Source organism: Neodiprion fabricii, chromosome 4 (assembly GCF_021155785.1).
Source record: "Neodiprion fabricii isolate iyNeoFabr1 chromosome 4, iyNeoFabr1.1, whole genome shotgun sequence".
Classification (NCBI taxonomy): domain Eukaryota; kingdom Metazoa; phylum Arthropoda; class Insecta; order Hymenoptera; family Diprionidae; genus Neodiprion; species Neodiprion fabricii.
Window position 1 is genome coordinate 22441137 of NC_060242.1, and position 19035 is coordinate 22460171.

A 19035-nucleotide genomic window follows, 5' to 3' on the forward strand; every position below is an offset into this window, starting at 1 on the left:
CATGTTCGTATTTTCTGAATAAATCAAATTTGACCACTCTGAAGAATTCCGCGGTATTCACTCCAAGCAATAATTTCAATATTTTTTGGATGCCTCCACTTTCCTGATTTATGCGCTCTTCTTTACTTTGTGGAATTCTTTTCAAGCGAATAAATCAATAATCCCGCCAATATAGTACCGGCCATGAAAGAATGTTTCTAAGCTTTTGTGAGCTAAAAAGTTTTATATCTCTGTGTCAGCCAACTGAAGGGCTGTAACAGAGACTCTCTTCAGCAGGACTTTCTTTCCATTCGTGATATCATCAAGTTATCTGCTAAATTCAGTAAGAAAATGTGATAAAAACAATAAGAAATAAAAGGATTCGTTCGATAAAATCGAGCTTTGTTTCGGACTTACCTCAAAAATTTATTAACTTCCAAAAAAATGTGTACAACTGTTTTTTTTTCAACTTTTATTGAAACAAGTTTTTGAAGTTTTCAGTGCTTGCAATTTTATTAGCACTGCCACAGAAGACCCTCGTAATCGCGTGGAATCTTTTTACATATTTAAACAATCAGCGTCAACAATTTTTTTTTACATCGAAGAGCCTCAACTTCCTGTTATTCCATTGGGGAAAAATAATGTTATACTATTACGAATATCGCGGACGACAACCAGACCTTGCAGGAGGGTTCAGCATAATTTAGAGATCCTGTGATAAATTTAGTTTGAAAATTAGCATATAACTTTTGGTGAGTCAAGTTGAGAGGATTAATGCGAAATCCACCCGGCGTTAAACTTTGTCGTTTTTTGATAAAAAATCAATATCAATATCTAATAAAAGTTACGAATTATTCCACTTTTCACCGAATTATATTTGACTTTAGATAAAACTTCAAAAGTCAACGTAATTGTTATGCAAGATTCTTGAGGCAAACTAATAATTGAATTACCGTATTATCCACACATTTTGACCAAGGCATTCAATCTATCTAACAAATAATCGAGATGGCGTAAGAAATTTTGAAACGTTTCATTATCGGATGAAGAAATGTGAAACGTTTATGCACGCATATGAATAATAGTGTAGTTAGTTTTGGCGACGTCGCGCGTCGTGCGAATGTTGTTTTTATCTACGTTGGCCAAACGCTGTTCGTCAATGTTAGAGTGAAATTCTTAAAGCGATCAATTATCCGATTAACTCAACCGAGCGACATAATTAAACAATCTGCACACAGATTCTCAAGCCTTCGGGAAAACGTTAATTCCATTTTGTTTACGGGTGAAACAATGGTGGGCTGATTTGCACGGTCTGGAAGTCATAAAGGACAGAAAAATCAGCAGCCCTTTTGCCTATTCATGATAAGCCTTTGAATATTCAACCTCTTTCAACGATGTCGAAACCTATGGCTCTGTGTACCCTTTCATCACTTATTCCATATTCACTAGGTGTGGTTAGTTTTGGCATAAATCTTACTAATGATTGCGATTGTTATTAACATTCAGGTCAGGTCTTTAGCGAAGGTATTACTGTTTGCAAAAATAATTTTTCTTCCCAATCTTTCAGCATACATGTATGGGCTGATGTCAACGTAGACATTTTGTAGTGGGTAGAATACAGTTTAGATTTAAGCACTTTGAAATGTGAAAGGTGAGTACAGAGAATATACGAGCAAGAATCTACGCAACGCGTTAAACAATTGTATGTATAATTTAATATAGAAATAAATCCTTTTGATCCGCCAAAGGGGGTAGTTTCTAAAATAATATATCATTCGTGTTACGTAGTCCTCCTGGTATTGAATAAACAGTTTGCTTGGAAATAAAAAAAACTGTCAGCTGAGCGAACATGATTTTATAAAAATGAAAAATGGAAAATAATTCTCTTATTCTTTATTTTGTAGTATTCTTTTTCCTTAGCTTCCGAATACGTACATCAAATCATTTATATAGGGACTTAATGCGCAAACGTTTCGTGAAAAAATTAATAGGAAACTGTCATTTTTAATTCGCCAACTTTAGTAATGAAACAGATTTTAAAATTTATCAATTTTCGCTTTCATTTACTAATTATTTGCCAACCCTAGTGTCTTCCGGAAATTTTTTTTTAATTTCGTTGAATTTTTCCTCCTTGAGATTACAATCAGAATAATTTATTGAACTTATAAAAAAAAAAAAAAAAAAAAAACTTGTAAGGTTATGAAGTTCAAGAAATTGTTGCGCGAAAACTATTATTTCTTTCTTATTGTTAGTATTATATTCCGCCGTAATCCATTTTTAATGAAATTCGAGGAAATTACGAGTACAGTGAAATTGAAAATAAAAATTATATATCATCTTGGGCTGGTTTGAAACACGTGCATTGTGGAAATCGTAAAATAAACTCTTTTCCTGGGATTTCTTTGTCAACCAGGCTACCGTAAATTACAAAGTCCAATTAGTAATGACAATTCGCATTGATTGTTCTTCCCCTCCTTTATTCGAACGTTTTTTTTTTTTTTTGCTAATAATTGCCAATTCCGTAACTTGAAAGTAATTCACTCGAACATTCCAAAGAAAATAGCTTGTGGTTCAAGACTTCGTCCCAATCATCTTCTTATTAACGGTGCTAGCCAGAAATAATTATAATATGCGTCATAGAGTTTCCCTTTCAAATATTCAGGAGACTTAATATGACGTTACACATGCTAGAAGATGCGATCGGTATTTATGAGGGCTTCCGTTCGCAATTTCTTGTTATTATTTTCTAATATTACACGTTTCTTGTCGCTACTTGGAAATATAACAGCCACCCTTAGCAAGAGATTTTCTGGCTCGTTATACGACACAGATATTTACCTTATTGCTAAGTGGAGATCGACTTCACGAGACGCCACAAGGACGATTCCACGCCCAGAAATATGCACAGCAATGAATCCGATTCATTCGAACGATTCGCAGCGTCAATTCTACGGTGGCGGTTACACGGTATAATAATTTATAGCTGAAAATTAGTCAATTTATAGGAAACAATTTTGAAGTGTAATGAATTCTTCAGTGAAAGCTGCTAATGAACACCCTTGCGAACGTTTTCAAACCCTCTGTGAGATTTTGAAATTTATTACGAAATTGATTGATCGTAAAGCTTGCACGATATTAGCATATACATTCATACGGAAATATGGTGGCTTCGTGAAAAGAAAATGATCAAACTTTTCAAGAACATACTTGATAATATGACGAACGGTTTGAAAACAATGTCGAAATCGACAATCGATGGCAAAAAGTAAGGTCAAAGAATTGAACCAGTAAATTTCATGGCCAGATGGTTGAAAAAAGTATATATGTACGTAATATAATACATAATATAATAATCAGTTTGCAGAGTGTTTCATGCACTTGCCGATTCCTTTTTATTTGTTAATTTATATCGTCATTTTTGAAAATACAGAGACCAGAAGGAGAGCGAGCGTAGCAATTTTAACATTTGTAATTTTAGTTTGAAATAAAGAAAATACGAACACTGAGTTTCTTTCATTAGACAACTAGCGATGAAAAATGACGATGCTTCAAGTTTGTTCAATTTCACTTAAAATGACTCGTAACACATTGCGGATAACGACTATGCGGGTTTTATGTTTCCGAAACCAGAATGATACAAATCAAAAGCACCGCGTGTTCATCAGATTTTTCGTAAAACGGGAGGGCTCGGAGTACTTGGTAAAAAATTACCGCAAGTCGTTAAGAATTCTCAAAGAGATTTGAAGACGGAAATGGCAGAGAGGCATCGCTGAGCCCTCTCGCTTATCTCCCACTCTCTCCTCTCTTTAGCCAAGGGAACTTTTTCGGAGTTGGGAAAATGACTGCTAACTGAGTCTTGGCTATTGCCGGAGGAATGAGAGGATCAATGGGAAGGCGTCGGTCCGGGGCGTCGCTCGGATATGCGTCGCGACGCCTCCGCGTTCCTCGCACAGCGGCGAAGGCGTCGCGACGTGGTTGTGGCCCACAGCATCCCCGGCAAACACGGCCGACCCGACGTGACGAAAGCCAATTTTGAAGCACATGCCGCCTCGAGAGGCCACCCTCGAACTTTGAGGAACACTATTTGCTCATTACATCTTTACTGCGAATCCGTCATCCGACAAAACTGACCGAGCTACTCCGATGGCTTCTATACGCTTCGCAGGTTGATGTTGCGTCCCGGAAAACGGCGATCCGTCGAAATTCTTTGTCGATAGGTAATTCCTACATCTGATTCAGAACCGGAACTTGGATCTAATCACGTCTCAAGATTGTGTCAAAAACATTTGATGCAGATTTTACATCTTCTGTGGTGAACATATGGACACGAATTTTCCGGAGTCAAGTCTACGTGAATTGTGGTAGATCTAACTAAGCATATCGTTACTCTTGATATTGGTTTTGTAACTCTTGTTATCGAATTTTTAAATCTTGCCATAATGCTGTAGATTGAACACGAAAAAAATTTTGCCCATATATTCACCACAGGAGATGTAAGATTTAGAATTAATTTTCTTCACGTGTACCCGTCGAGCATTGGAAGACTAATCGTCGAATAACGAATAATGCGAATTCAAAAGTTTCGATCAAAGTTTCCGAAAAATTACTTCGCTTGCAATGAAATACGTAATATCGTAAACTCATTCCCAGAATGTAAGCAAAAATGTACAGTGCTTAGAAGAAAAGTATTCATTTGTCGGCAATAAGAATACGTTCGTCCTTAATGATGATTAGCATATTCAATTCAATCTCCAAAACATACGTATGGTACAAACTCGGGCAAATTTTACATAAGCCAGCCTGTTTCGTACGTGACAATAACCCAATCATGTTTCGACGAGGGAGATAAATTAAAAAAATTATAAGAGGATACTCCGAGTAGTAGTTAATGAGATCGAGACCCTGATCGAGAAAAGTCGAGAAAAACTTTGGCGTGCCAGTTAACTTGCGTTATCAAAAGCGATAAAAAGCGTAACATCCGGCGTTACATTCTTCCATCACCCACGTAGTATAAAACCGAACGGAGTTTACGCTTTTATGACAAAATGTTTTTCGACTAAATTCTTTGAAGTAATAAAACGTGAGTTGTGATGAATTACGTAAATGCGGTGGGGTGGCACTTAAGTATAAAGTTTTATTTCTCCTGCCCACCGTATATATGTAAGGTACCCAGATACACAATCGATCACGACTATACTGCAAACTTTTAACTCAATTTTACTCCTTCGTTATAGCTGCCCTTTTCTTTTCCTTCTATAACGGTTTATTCGACGTTCTAAAGCTTTGCCGTATTCGCGTCTCACCGACGAGTAAAACTTGAGGTTAAAAGAAAAAAGAAAAAATTATTTTTTCGAACCCAACAGCGCAACAGCGGTGTCATTTTTGCTGAACCATTCTTGAGACCATAATCGGAGGATCGGAACTGATCAAATCGTGAAAAAAAATTCTTCATACAAAATCTCAGTGTATCAAAATTGAATCATCGCGAGTTGCTGGATGCATTTTCACAATGGAAGTACCGCAGCATGAAAGTTTAAAATTCCAGTTTCACAAGGATAGGAATGAATTTATTCACAGCTGAAGCTTACAGTCTGTATTACTTCAGCGATTCCTTACAGCAATTTAAAAAACGTTGTCGAAATATTTTTAGAAGTCAATGAAATTCCTACATCTGACTGCTTGTTCTTTCAGCCACAATATGGAATCCACATTTCATGGAACTGAACCTGAAAAATTTTGCAACAGGCGGTGAAGTTCGTTTATTCACTTATTTTTATCATTTTAATCATTTTGGCACGATGAAAAAGTGCCATTTGCATATTAGAAAAAAAAAACAGAACTTTACCACAAATGAGATGAAATTTTGATTGTAAATCTAATATTCGGACAAAATATTCCACGTATCGTTTTGAATTCCTACTGTTCCGAATTTCGAACTAGAAATTTTATGAATCAGGTAAATTGAAGGATGTACGAAACTTTGAAAATCTGTATTATTTCCAATTGAAAAAAAAAAGAAAAAAACTGCTATGAAGCCCTCGCGAACTTTGTGAAAATTAAAGTGTTCAATAAATCTTGTGTCGACTTTGCTTCTCGAAAAGACAAAACTTTTTTATTCATCCCTCTGTAGGTTTCTTTTTCATTTCTTTTTTATCCATGCTACTTCAAAACACTATTAAGAATCAAAGCTGAAACTTTCCCCCTAAATTCCAGTTGACATGCTGCTTCCAAGCGTGCATCACAAAGCATTCAAGTCTATTTACAAAGCAATTCAAATGATGTCATCGATCATGACAACTATTCTACGTAATTCTTTTCCCCATTTTTTACCTTGTATAACTGAACCGTATATAAAGCGAGTGCTTTCTTTGTATGTTTTCAGAAAAGGAAGGGTCTACGCCGAAACAACTCAGGGCTTTCGGCTGAAACGCAATTCACTGTCCCATTCAGGGTCCGCGATCGCAACAGCTACAGCGGTTTTCTCGCCAAATTCAAATCGAATTACCGAGCTCTCGATGCGTCCAAACGATCGATAAAGACTGACAACGAGGTCGGCAAGAATTCGGGTTTATCGAATTTCCTTTCGCCGAAATTGCCGCGCTTTTCGCACGCCTCGCAATTTTCTTAAAGGACCGATATCCCCGTCAACGAAAATCGTATTTGCTTGCGTATTGCAACCGCATGCCAAATTTCACACGACAGACATAACGCAGGCACGTACGTACGTCAATACATCACGAGTGTGACGCGGTATGTTTTCATCCCGGAAGATACGTGGAGCTATTTCCGCGATAAGGGGAACAGAAATGTTGAACATCATTCTTACACCCTGTTTATCAGTCGAGCAAGAAAATGCATTTGGATCAACGTGATTCGATTTACACTCAAAACCATGTGATGAAAATTCTGCCTGAAACATTGACACGCATCGCGGTACATCGGGAGTAATTTTGGCACTGGTTTAACCGCTTTTTTTCTTTCAAATAATGATGATAAAGTCACATGTCGCTGTTATAATCGCGCTACTCATCATTAAGCCTTGACTCGGTATTAGAGTCTCGCGGTGTGCCGTGTGGAAAATTCAGCGCGAGTACAACTGATTGGACTTGGTGATAGTAAAGCAGGGTGGAAAGTAATTATTGCCATAGAAAGAATTTATTTCGGATCACAAGTGATAATTATTAAACATCGTTAACAATTTCAAATAAATCACGAAAAAAAATTTCCCGAGTGTTTATCATAGGGAGTGTGTCCTGTGTTACCCACCAAATGAAATTGAACAAAGAATGAGCAATGTCGGTGTCACTAGGTTCAAATAATATCTTGAATTGTAAATAAAAACGGCATCCCCAAAATCTTTCCACACATTTATATGAAGACGAGAGCGATTCCGTAATACCGGAAGTCATTGATTCACTCTGACAGTTGAAATAATTAAAGTAGCTGAAGTGATTCAATTATGAATAATCAAAAAATTAGGCTTCCCTAATTAGGATGGTTCAATAAAACTACAAAAACGCGTCGGTACCATCCGCTGATCAACTAAATGAATCAAGTGACAAAAGTTCAGCGTAAAAATAATCGAGCGCAAATGGCACGTCTCTGTGAAATTAATTGCCATGAAAATTCCTATACACGTGGAATGTGCAAGCTTCCGGAATTCGGGATAAGAAATTCCCTCGGGCTTCATCTACGAGCCTTCTCCTGTCCTTTCTTCGAGTGTCTGTTATTCGGTGGATGTCATATTCTTTTGCTATTAGGCGACGGGGTTCCAGCTCCTGCGGCACCCGCAGCTCTGTCACTTTGCACATCCCTTCGACCATCAATCCTTTTCTCGCACCCTATGTCCTGCAGCCCAGCCACCATCCGCTATCTCTCGCCGCCACTTTGACATTAAACGGATCTTTTACCACGACGCATCTCTGGCCGCGGCGATCGAGTTAGATGTCGTCGAGGCTGCCAAAAGGTTGTTTGACTCAGCGAGCAAAATTGGAAATCGTAGGTTTCCAGGGAAATCCTCCACTCATCTTTGAACCGACGAAATTGGTTTCCAGTATATTCGTGATCCTTAATGTACGGTGCTATTGCCTTGGAAAATATTACCCTGTTGATCGAGTCCCGGTTTATTACAACAGGATAAGAGTTCGTAAACGTCGCTTAGACATTGAAATAAATTGGCTTTCCATGAACTTCCGCGGAAGAATGGAAAGTATTTACTGCCTGTTCGAGTTTAGAAACGTTAGATGCTCACGGGAATGTAAAGTTGAAACATACCCTTTCTATTCTACGTACGCCAGGTCCTTTGGACTCGACTGAATCGAAAAATTCCTTTGGATCATGCTTATTGTCGGCCACTTAAAATTATGAAGGACTGAAGAATCGTGTATTTGGGAACAAGTGTTTGACATATGTTGACTAGTATTGGATCAGTATAGAATCATTTTGACCAAGAACAGTGGGTAAGTGTCCTTCGTGAAGCCTTGAAAAAGGTTGCATTATCGTGTTCGATTCGTTCTGCCCCTATTTGACGCTTGAATAATCACAACACGTTTCTTTTATTTCATTGTGCAAATGTTCTACAGGACAGACACAAACGGAGATTGGATCCATAATCAGTCGACGAAGGAGCTGTAAATATTGGACGATTATGAAATTACTGCGGGTGCCAGACCATCGAGAAAGTTGAGAATATGATTACGGGTGCAGGTGAGTGTTGGACGGTGAAAGAAGCTGCCCTTATTTCTTGCTTCCAATAGAAAAACGTTTTTCGTGCTCCCCGTATATCATAAACACAATAGAAGACCCTTCGGCAGCGCATCTGTTTCCCGATTTCACAACTCGGCACTTTTTTCCTGGCCCCAAGAATAAAACTCTGAACTAAGAATGAGTCAAATCGAAAACGGCAGGCGAATATATTTAATATCAAGAATCCCGAGCACGCCGACCGATCTTTTTACTATCGTAGAGAAAAGGTCAAAGTATTTTTCTGTAAACTGTGAATGACCGAATGAAGATTTATAAAAATCTATCAAAGCACTCCTGGAACTAAGTGGTAAGATAACACTAATTGGTGACTGATACACGATTCTCTTCTAGAAATGCTATACATGTAATAGATATACTGTTTTACCTTGAAAATCGAATTAGATATTGCAGTAACACTTAAGAAAGTTCGACCGGAAGTAATACAACAAGGTAAGTCTACTACCATTTGAAATTCTCATCATCTTGGCTGGCTAGCGTGAGCAATTTTTCACTTTGGCCCAACACATGAAAGCTCTCGAGTATGCTGTAATTTGATTCACCCCAGGACGAAGCATCCACTTTACAAAACCAGCTAAAAAACGACCGCGCATTGTCTGCCGCTAAAGCTTCTCCACCCCCGCATACGAAACACCTAACGTCAAGCACCAAGTTCCGCAAAATTAAAAGCTCTACGTCCGGAAGGAACACCTGTGTTAAAAACTGGGTAAGCCGCGTGCCGGAAAATCGTGACAGACCTTCCGGTGGTATAATTACGGAAATTACTGCAAGCGCAAAGGTTTCATTTGCATCTTCGTGTAAAAAAAAACGCACCACCCGTTCAAGGGTTAAACCCACGGGCGTATTTGAAAAGATAATACGTGGCCGAATGTGATCGACCGAGACATTACGCTGATACACGCGAATGTGATCCCGAATCGAGGATCAAATAGGTACATGTATAATTTAATGGACTGGTAGTAGGTGATCTCTGACGAGATGATATGGTCTCATTGCTTATTCCCTGTACCCCCAAAGTGTGTTTACCTCGTTAAACTGGCTGCAAGTTCAAGCCACGAGCTTCACAGGGCAATATTGAGATTAAACACGGCCTACGAGGAGTATTAATCTTGAATGATCGGATCAATCCACAAATCCAGCAACGATTCAGGTTTCAGGCTCTTTGCATAAACTCTCAGGCGTGTGCGCACGCTTGGGACACGGTTCAATCTAGGCTGCACGAGACAAAAATTGCCAAGGAAGACATCAGCGATGTACCTGAAAGAGTTTGGAGAGTGATGATCAACGCTTTTGTGCTACGCCGATGGCGGATCTACAGGAAAATACTGTAAGTAGATTACTGTTGATCGGAAAGATTTAGTAACGATGACCTTACACATCGCGCGAATCTTCGTATCATCATCATCGATATGAAATGTTTCTGTATCTACCTTTTCGCAGGACAGCAAAATACTGCTCAATTGTTACGTCAATTTACGAGGGTTATAACTCAGACAATGGCTACTTGGAGGGATCTACCTGAGAAGAGGGTCTATAACCTCAATATCTCCCAAGTGATTTCAGCAATAGCAATTGTCTAGTATCTACTCGAGTAATGGCACGGTTCGAAATATCGGTTTCTCATCAAACCTTTTTTAATGCCAGAAGTAGAAGTGACGGTTTCGTACGGCAAACTGGTGTTATTTCAATAACGCTGTAATCTATACAGTGCGATTCGGTGCGAATCCCCAGAAGAGGAGGAGCTTAATTGATCAATAGACTCCACCCGCTACTAATCGAATCAATGATTCGGTAGACCATGTTGAAAAAACGGTAACATTGATATCGCCATTAATGAGGGGCTCCCACAAGTATTCCTAGGTGGTCCAAAGCTACCATCTCGGCTGTAAGTAACGCAGTTGGCTGCTTTGATAAGAGGGTAGTAAAGATACACATGAATAATACTGGACAATTTCGAATCCTTTGCCAAACATTACTTTATTCAAATGCCGGCTGGTTTCACAAAATACTTTTGAATAAACTTTTGTATCGAACGAGACGTCTCTCAGTTTGAGCATTTTTCTCGAAAATCATAAACACCAAAATCTAAATGCTAATTATAGTTACTGCGAATATTTTGTTTGTCATTGTACTACAGTCAGTGCTCTCAGTAGGGTCACTTCTCCTAATCCATCCTCAAAGGTCACTCCCACTCTTGACTTATCACAAGGCTCGTTGAACTCCAAATTCCAAGAACGCCCTTTATCGCATGTGCACTTGAAAAAAAAATAAAATAAAATAAAATAAATAACTAACTTTTGGATTTTGAAGATCAGGCAGTTGCGCGTCAGCCGATCTTGAGAGTAATAGCGCAAAGTACTCGAACTTTGCCCCACGAACGTGTAAGCTCCGAGTTTCAGCTACAAGCGCGAGTCAAGTTTGTACAATTGTATAGTGGTATTAATACACCGGACTTTGCCAGAAATAATTCTGAATCGCAAGTTTGTTTATTTTTTTTTTTACATGTGTATAGTACATTGTACCGGAAGGATTCGTGGGAGGTTAATGATACAAACGTAGTTTGCCGGCAGAAATGCAACTGAATTAACGTCTGGGGTACTTAATGTCTGTAAGATGTCACTTCGGTTGTCTATTTAATTTGTAGGTGAAATGTCGTTCATATCGTTAACGCTTTAAGAATCTTTTTGGCGCGTGTAAATATTCTTCCGCATAATAACTGTCTTCTTCAGATCAGCGGTTGTATTAAAAAAATCTTACTTATATCGGCGATTACCCAGACTAATCTCAAGTAAAATGACAGTCTCTTCGTGAATACGATGTATTGTAATTTCGAGTCCCGGTACTTTTGTTACTGCGTGAAAACTGCACCATCAGCGACCAGTACTAACTAATTCTTTCATTAATAGATATTTACATATCATTGTTGTATATAAAAGCCTGTTTGATCTCGTTGTTGCAAATTCTTGAATGAAAAGCTATATTTTCTGAACATAAAAGCCTGTTTTCTCTCGTTATTACTAATTCTTGAATAAAGAGATATACATTGTTAACATAAAGGTCTGTTTTCTCTCGTTATTTCAGTACCGCAACCTACCGGTGGTCTCCGGACATTCAGTAAAGGGTCAGGAGACCCCCAGACCCGTTCGCACACTACATCAGGTATTCCCGAATCCCAAGATCCACCTGGTGTAGCCGAAGCATTAAAAGATTATAACGGTGCGTTCAAATATCAAGCAACATTTTTGTAAAGAGGTGAGTCGGTGGTACGGTAATAATATGTAGGTGAGGAGAGAAGGGGGGCACCGAGCTTTTGTTGCTTTGGAACCTGTGTTATTCAACATGTACTGTAACCTGTGAACTTCCATATTTTTCGCGTCAGCATGTTGCGTTTTTTATTACATGTATTGTTGAATTACATGACAGAGTGAAACGAATGCGTTTGTAATTTTAGTATCGTAGATTCATACGGCCGCAACATGTTGCGTGATTGGTGGCAGTAACGGAGTCAAAAATTACCAAAAAAAAAATGTTACTGTACCGTACTGAAATATTTTAACGCCCTATCAAGTTGCTAATAGTATTACTCGAAATGTCTCTGGCTGAAAAAGTTTTACCTTCACGCAAATGGAGCAATGGACATATTTTTTTATGGAGTACAAACTTGAATTTTCTCACAATCTGATATTCAACTTGCAGTGATCTTTTGAAATTTGTTCTGGCCATTTCCAAGATTACGCCTGCGTAATCAATATCCAAAGCAGTCCAAAATATTGTCTTTTTTCTATAACTGACACTTTCAAAAAGACCAAAACCAACTCCCCGACTCAGTGATTATTTGTAAGTTCAATACAATACTTTTTCATATGGAGAAGTGGAAATCATATCGGTCAGAATTATCATGGCTATTATTTTCAGGGGCTGATCTGCGTGCCAATATGTTAATTTGGAAACTCAGGAAACTGCTGGGAAGCTGTCGCATTTTTATGTCAATCTGTCTCTTTCGATATACATTAGGTCGAGATGTAAAACTATCGATCTTATTTAACTGAACGATAATTTCCATTCACGCTGCAGATGTGACTCTTTAATCTTTCCTCGTTTCGTTTCTCGGTCCTGCGGAAAAGTTGATTGATCTCACCCGATCGAGAATCGAAAACTGCAGCCTGGTCGCTGGTACAGGGGAGAATAAATATTTCCAACTTCCTCTGCGAGATAGTTTTTCCTTCAAATAAATTGCTGAACCGGGTCGCAGCGATTTTTTATCTTGATATAGGTCGAGGGGCGAATAAAAGTAGGCTTTGCACAATCTCAGCTACTTTTCCCTGGCGAGTAAAACTTCGCGGCGATTCCTTGCTGCTCGCAATCAGAGAAAATTCTCATCCCTTACTTGTGGTCACAGTTCAGCTGAACAGTCCGCGAACATGGTTTGACAGATTTGTCTTGTCAGATAATCACCTCGAACGTCCGTCGTGTTTCTGTCAATTCTTATAACACCTCGCCTCGGTGGCAATCGTTTCTGTTTCGAAATAATGATGAAAATATATCTGCGCGTCTGTGGCAAGTACTCTCGTTCGTGATTGAGAGAAAAGATATATGCAAGGCACGTGTCGTACAAATAAGACGGACGATAAACGCCGTTCACACGAATTTGCTCCACCAGCTCACGCCAGCTCGAGTGAACTTGAGGTCGAAGGCTTCTCCAGGTGCTTATGTACTTTCATGAGTAGATTTCTGAGTGCCTAGGCATGAATTTTGTAGAAGCTTCGAGGTTCGTTGAAGGCTGAAAACGACTGGATTCGGAACTCGAGAGTCAATTGGCATCGGCATATCGTGAGTTACGAAACAGTTAATCAAATAAGAGAATGTGGAAATTTATCACCCAGGATCCCTGGGGTGACTTTACAATCGTAAATACGCGTTAACCCCGGTAGGTTTGCATTTACACGTCAAACGCAGGGCAGCTCTTGAAAGCATCACATTTGAAATAAAGCGTAAATTACGCCTATTTCCTCCGGCCTATCGCCTCTTTCAATCGTTGGCTAATTAATTATTAGGGGTGCATTAAGTCCCGGCATCGAGGAACCATGTTTCATCACAATTACGATATCAAAACCTCTTAACATCTCAAATATCGACGTCAACGACATTTGTACTTCCGTCGCATGTTGTACGCTCTCAATCATCTGCTGAACTGACAAGCCCTGAACAAACGGTAAAATCCTCGCTTCGATCTTAAATTCTCTGACGGCACTGTCAAAGTAATTCGCATGCGATCGGGATTTTTCTTTAAATTATTTCAACCCTATCCTGGGTCCATAATTCCAATATCGGAGCAAAGTTATGAAAATCTTCCAGAAATAGCAGTAGAAATGTAAAATACGCGTATTATGTAAACTTGAAGTTGACTCGAATCTCAACATACCTTCAACAGAGACGTAAAATTCGCCTTACCGACGTATGTTGCCATAGGTTTGCCTTTGATATCTCAAGTTGCCGTCGCTTTGTTTAGCACTCCACCTTCTCACAGCTTTGTAGTGCCGATGAGCTCTCCGATCAATAGCAATGCTCCCAAACAATTTAATTCCGTTTAGATAAAACTTCCTGAATCCGTCAAGACCAAATTCAAAATCAAGTTCAAGAGATCTGTTGATTAACTTTTCATGAAATTCATGTACGCAGGTAGGTAATTAATCAGGTGAACAATTCATTATTAATCGTTTGAGTAAAATAACGCATCGGTGATAATGTTCGTGCGTCACGAACTTGTTACCTAAATTTTAAGAATATCTTGACTGATTTTTTATCGACATTTACCAAAATCATCTTTAAGTTGTTTAGCCAATTGGTACGAATGAAGATTTTCTCATCCTGCCAACTATATGAGAATTCATAATTCAATCGCAAAACATCAAGATAAGATGTTTAAGTTCATACTGGTATTCTAAAATTAAATGTCACTTTCTTACATAATTCGATAGATACTTGAAATGTTTGAAACGAAATAAAAATACAAAATGTGTCAAAGACTGTATTGTTTGCTGTTTTGAACGTACAAAACCAACTATATTCACAGTCGAATAACTTGATACATCGATACACGTAACGAAGCTGGATTCAGGAATATTGCTACTTCCTTTTTTGGAAACGAGAGTAACCGAGGTTCACATGTTACATTCCTAGCTCATGTCTCGGAACTTATACCTATACGACTTAAATTTTAATAAGAAATAGTTTTCACATAAAGCGAGTATCGATGCCCTCCGCGTCACTTGAGAATGGAAGTACACTTTGGGGATATTGGCAGAAGCTGTGTGACCCTCAAGCATGTTCTCGGTCGCGATATTACATATCAATATTTTCTCGCAGATAACAGACACCGCAAGCGTCTGTAGTATTGCAAATGAGACGGTATTTCCTATCGTAATTTATAATTGGCAAACTGCATCGGTCTATTTCGTTACCCAGCGCATCTTACACGTGATCGAAGTTAGCAAGACTGCTTCGATAACGCGAAGAAGATAATGCTTCGAATTCTATGCTACTTCAAATTTCAGATTTAGCTTTTGACGCTTCGCTTCTGACTGCAAAGTGCGGGAGTTGATCGCGTCAGGTGTTCAGGAATAAAAAACCAAATGGATTTATAGTCTTCAGTAACGTAAATATGAACGAAGTTTGGGTGACCAAGTATTTCGAATTTTAATGAAAAACCTATGAAATTATCGTAACGAATAGAAAATGCTCGGAATTCTGCAAATTCGAATAGTTCATAAATTCGATAAACGTTAGTTTCGAGGCTGAAAACAATAATTTGAGCCAATGAAAGTCTCCTGTGCACTATACTCGTATACGCAGCTGTGACAATTTGCATCGAAGTTTCGAATTGAAACGCGAATTTCTAGGTGGTATCAAATAATTATGCACGAAATATTTCCATGCCGCAACGCATGAATTCATCCCCGATGGATTTTATCAACGAGCTTATTTTTTCATTGCAAAATTATTCTAAAATATATAATGATAGAAATACGATTGTTCCAGAAAATAATCTAGCAAAACTAGAGTTGCACCACTTTGGACAGACTTCACGTACGGGCGGATATTCCGGTGTATGTTAACCTGCCCTGCAGCTAAACTTCGTCAATAGCAACGGTGGGAACCCGGCACCTGGAAAGTTTCAAAATTGGTGAATATAAAGTCAGCACTACTAACACCAGCGTTAGTTCGCAACTTTCGACTGCGCATAAAAATAGACCGACCAATTTGATTGAAAAAATGGCGCAGTGAAATAAACTTGATTCTGGTTCGCGCGGCGACCGTAGATGTTGAAATCGGGATATAAAAGAGTGTCATTCAACAGCTATCGTGGAGTGACAAAGTTCTCGATAATGGTTCACACGAGAGTTTCCAAACAATTCTTACCCATAGTTAACAGGATATAAGTGCCATGAACTTGACGCTGTTTCTGCGCTGCACTTTCTAAGAATCCTCTTGATAGCACGTTGTGAGAACGTTTCGGTAGAAATTGAAAATGCAGGTTACGCCCATTAATAATTTATGAACAATTTCCTCACGCTCGATACAAATTCTCCAATTTGTTACATTTGGCTTTTCGGTACGTGTAAAAAATTGAAGCATTTTTGAACCGTACTATCGAACTCTAAAACTTTTTTAAAGATACTAAAGTCGTATTTATTCAATGAGAAATATAAAAGAAGTGGTATTTGAAAGCTGTTTTCCTCTTACAATTGTTATAAGTACCCAGACTCTGCAACGAAACAATACCAATTTCAATGACGAGAGGAAAAAAAGTTGTGCACAAGTGATCAGTGACTTTGACTCTCTTCCGAGTCGATAGTTCAAACTACAGTCAAAAACTACGAAGAATAGTTTGGATTTGGCTCGTCTTATTTAAAAACCCATTCGAAATCCGTTTTTCTTTTTTCACTACAATTGTTTGAACTGTTTTTACACGAACCGTCGGAAACTCCGAATCTATTCCATCAGACATAACTGCGAACATCTCCATATTTGTTTGCAACAAAAATATTGGTAAAAATTTCTACGCGACTAAAAATTATTCACGCAGACAAAATGTAATTATATCTTCCACCGCCGTTCCCTGAAGTACAAATCACCGAAGTGAAACAGACGAAGGTGAAATGAATTTTGGCACTTTCCGTCAATTGCGGCATCGTTACTTTTGCATATCAGAGCCGCGTAAATGCGAATTCTCATTGCTGTAATGATTGTAATTGTCAGCGACCAAACAATCCTCAATTAAGCATCAAGATCACCGGTTGTTATTCGCTCTCAACGATCAAGCTATCTCTGAGAAACGTATATTCCGAAAATCGTTCGCCAAATACATTTTTAAGACCTGCGTCCGATCATCCCGATACGACAAGTACGATATGCAGAACATTTATCAAAAGCGAAGTAAAATCCCGCAAGTTGACAAAGCCTCCGAATTCCGTGCACATCCTTCACGCTTCTCCGGGTCCGAAGTTGAATCCTGATCAAAATACGAAAGATGGGATGAAAATGAACGCAGGCGGTGACAGCAAAATAACGAAACGCATCGACTCGTCGTCGGACGCAGGTTTCTATCCATCCTACGATCAATTAACGGCCAAATCGCGTTGTTCCGACTAACCTTGACTTTCCGACATCTTCTCGCAGCGATGAATCTTGACTGTCTTCGTAACGCCTCCAGAGGAAGCGACTGCTGCTGTCGTCAGGATGCGGAGGTTTGCCCTCCACCCTGGCTCTGTTTCACCGAATCAAGTCCGAGTCGTTGGTGTTTCAGCGGTGCACCAGTGTCGTAAACTTCGCGGTCAACTCGTGCAAATATTAACACCCCGTCTTAATTGACGAGATGAATTTTACCGAGCAGCGGGCCGTTTACCTTTCGAAACTTCTCCGGCGGCCGTTGTCACTCGGTTATCGTCGAAGTTCGACCCTGGCGAGAAACGACCCTCACCTGTCTGAGCTTCACTCGCGGTTTTTCATCTACCGATTGTTCATTCGTCGTCTGTCGGCGGGTGCTCGCTTGACACGTTAACTTTCATCCGGGGTACTTTGGGTTCGTGTAACGCGTGCTCGTGCGTCGGGTTCAACGGGGTATCGCTCGCGGCGCGGCCTGGGCGGTGACTGAGTGGACGACGTCGCGACGCTCTCCGTCGACTCCCTACCGCTCATCTTCCAGAGCCAACCTCTCCGTTCCACTCTCATCCCTTTCGCGCTCTCTCGCCGTCTCTCCCACCCTCTCCCGCCCTCTCTCTCTCTCTCTCACTCTGCGACGCTCTTGTCTTTCTTCTGCTTTCCATTCCACCCTATAATCCAGTTGTGACTTCGTACGTTTTCCGCTCACATGTGCGAGCTTTGACATCCTTGAATCGTATCAACCGATGGCGAAACGCATGATCCATGCATTTAGACACTCGTTATCATTTAGAGAAGATGATTCTTTCAAATTTGAAACAACTGAATTTCTTAACAAAATTCTTTGTGATACGAGAATAAGGAGGATAAGCTGATTTTTTCGAATTATATTCGCACGTTGATCGATTGTTGACAGTATGTCCGAATTTTTACCGAACTACGATGCACCTAATCGTTTGATATTGAATCGTAGTAGAATTTGACGTGATCATTGGGACACGGCAAGCGCGGACATGGAAAGAGATGTTAATATTACATGTGAAAAGAAGGCAGAGGTTTTTAGGACTTTGTGTGAGTAAATTTAAATAATGCGGTCGAATACGGCGCAATAAATGTTGTTTCTTTTTTTTTTTTTTTTTAATTCAAATGAATGTGGTTCCACTTGATAACAAAAATTGTCACTGTGACGACTCTTTTGTTGAATCAAATAACATTTTTATTAAACGTGAAAATGTTTCCCTCGCCATATTTGGCAATTTCAACAGACCCTTGCTGTGCGTGCATATAATTCAGTTCTACTATATTGGAACTGGACAGTCAATACCAGTTATATTGCAATAAAATAATACAATAGCCGATCTTCGTTCACGATTGTACTGGTTTTGTGAGCATGTGTTCTGTACCAGCCTTCAAGGATCACTACCAGAGTCGTGCTACAAGTGACTGGTGCCTAAGTCAGGTATGGTTTTGAATCATTTTTGATTCAGTTTGTTAGTATTTTTTGTATTGCGTCGACATACTGTAATAGCCAGTAGTCAAGTAGAAATTCTACCGTATCAACAATTACGATTTCTTTTATGTTCAAGGTATTAAAAAATAAATTACCGACGGCATGTTAATAATAATACGTTC

At 39.2% G+C, this 19035-nt stretch overlaps 1 protein-coding gene across 9 annotated transcripts in view; it reads right to left on the reverse strand.

Annotated features, from left to right (window-relative positions):
* The window catches only part of LOC124180065 (transient receptor potential-gamma protein), a 110507-nt gene extending 92607 nt beyond the window's left edge, over positions 1-17900 (reverse strand). For all 9 annotated transcript variants that reach the window (XM_046565084.1, XM_046565085.1, XM_046565081.1 and 6 more), the window contains exon 1: positions 17396-17900. The gene's annotated coding sequence lies outside the window, so the exon portion shown is untranslated. The remainder of the gene's footprint in view (positions 1-17395) is intronic.
* Between the last annotated feature and the right edge of the window lie 1135 nt (positions 17901-19035).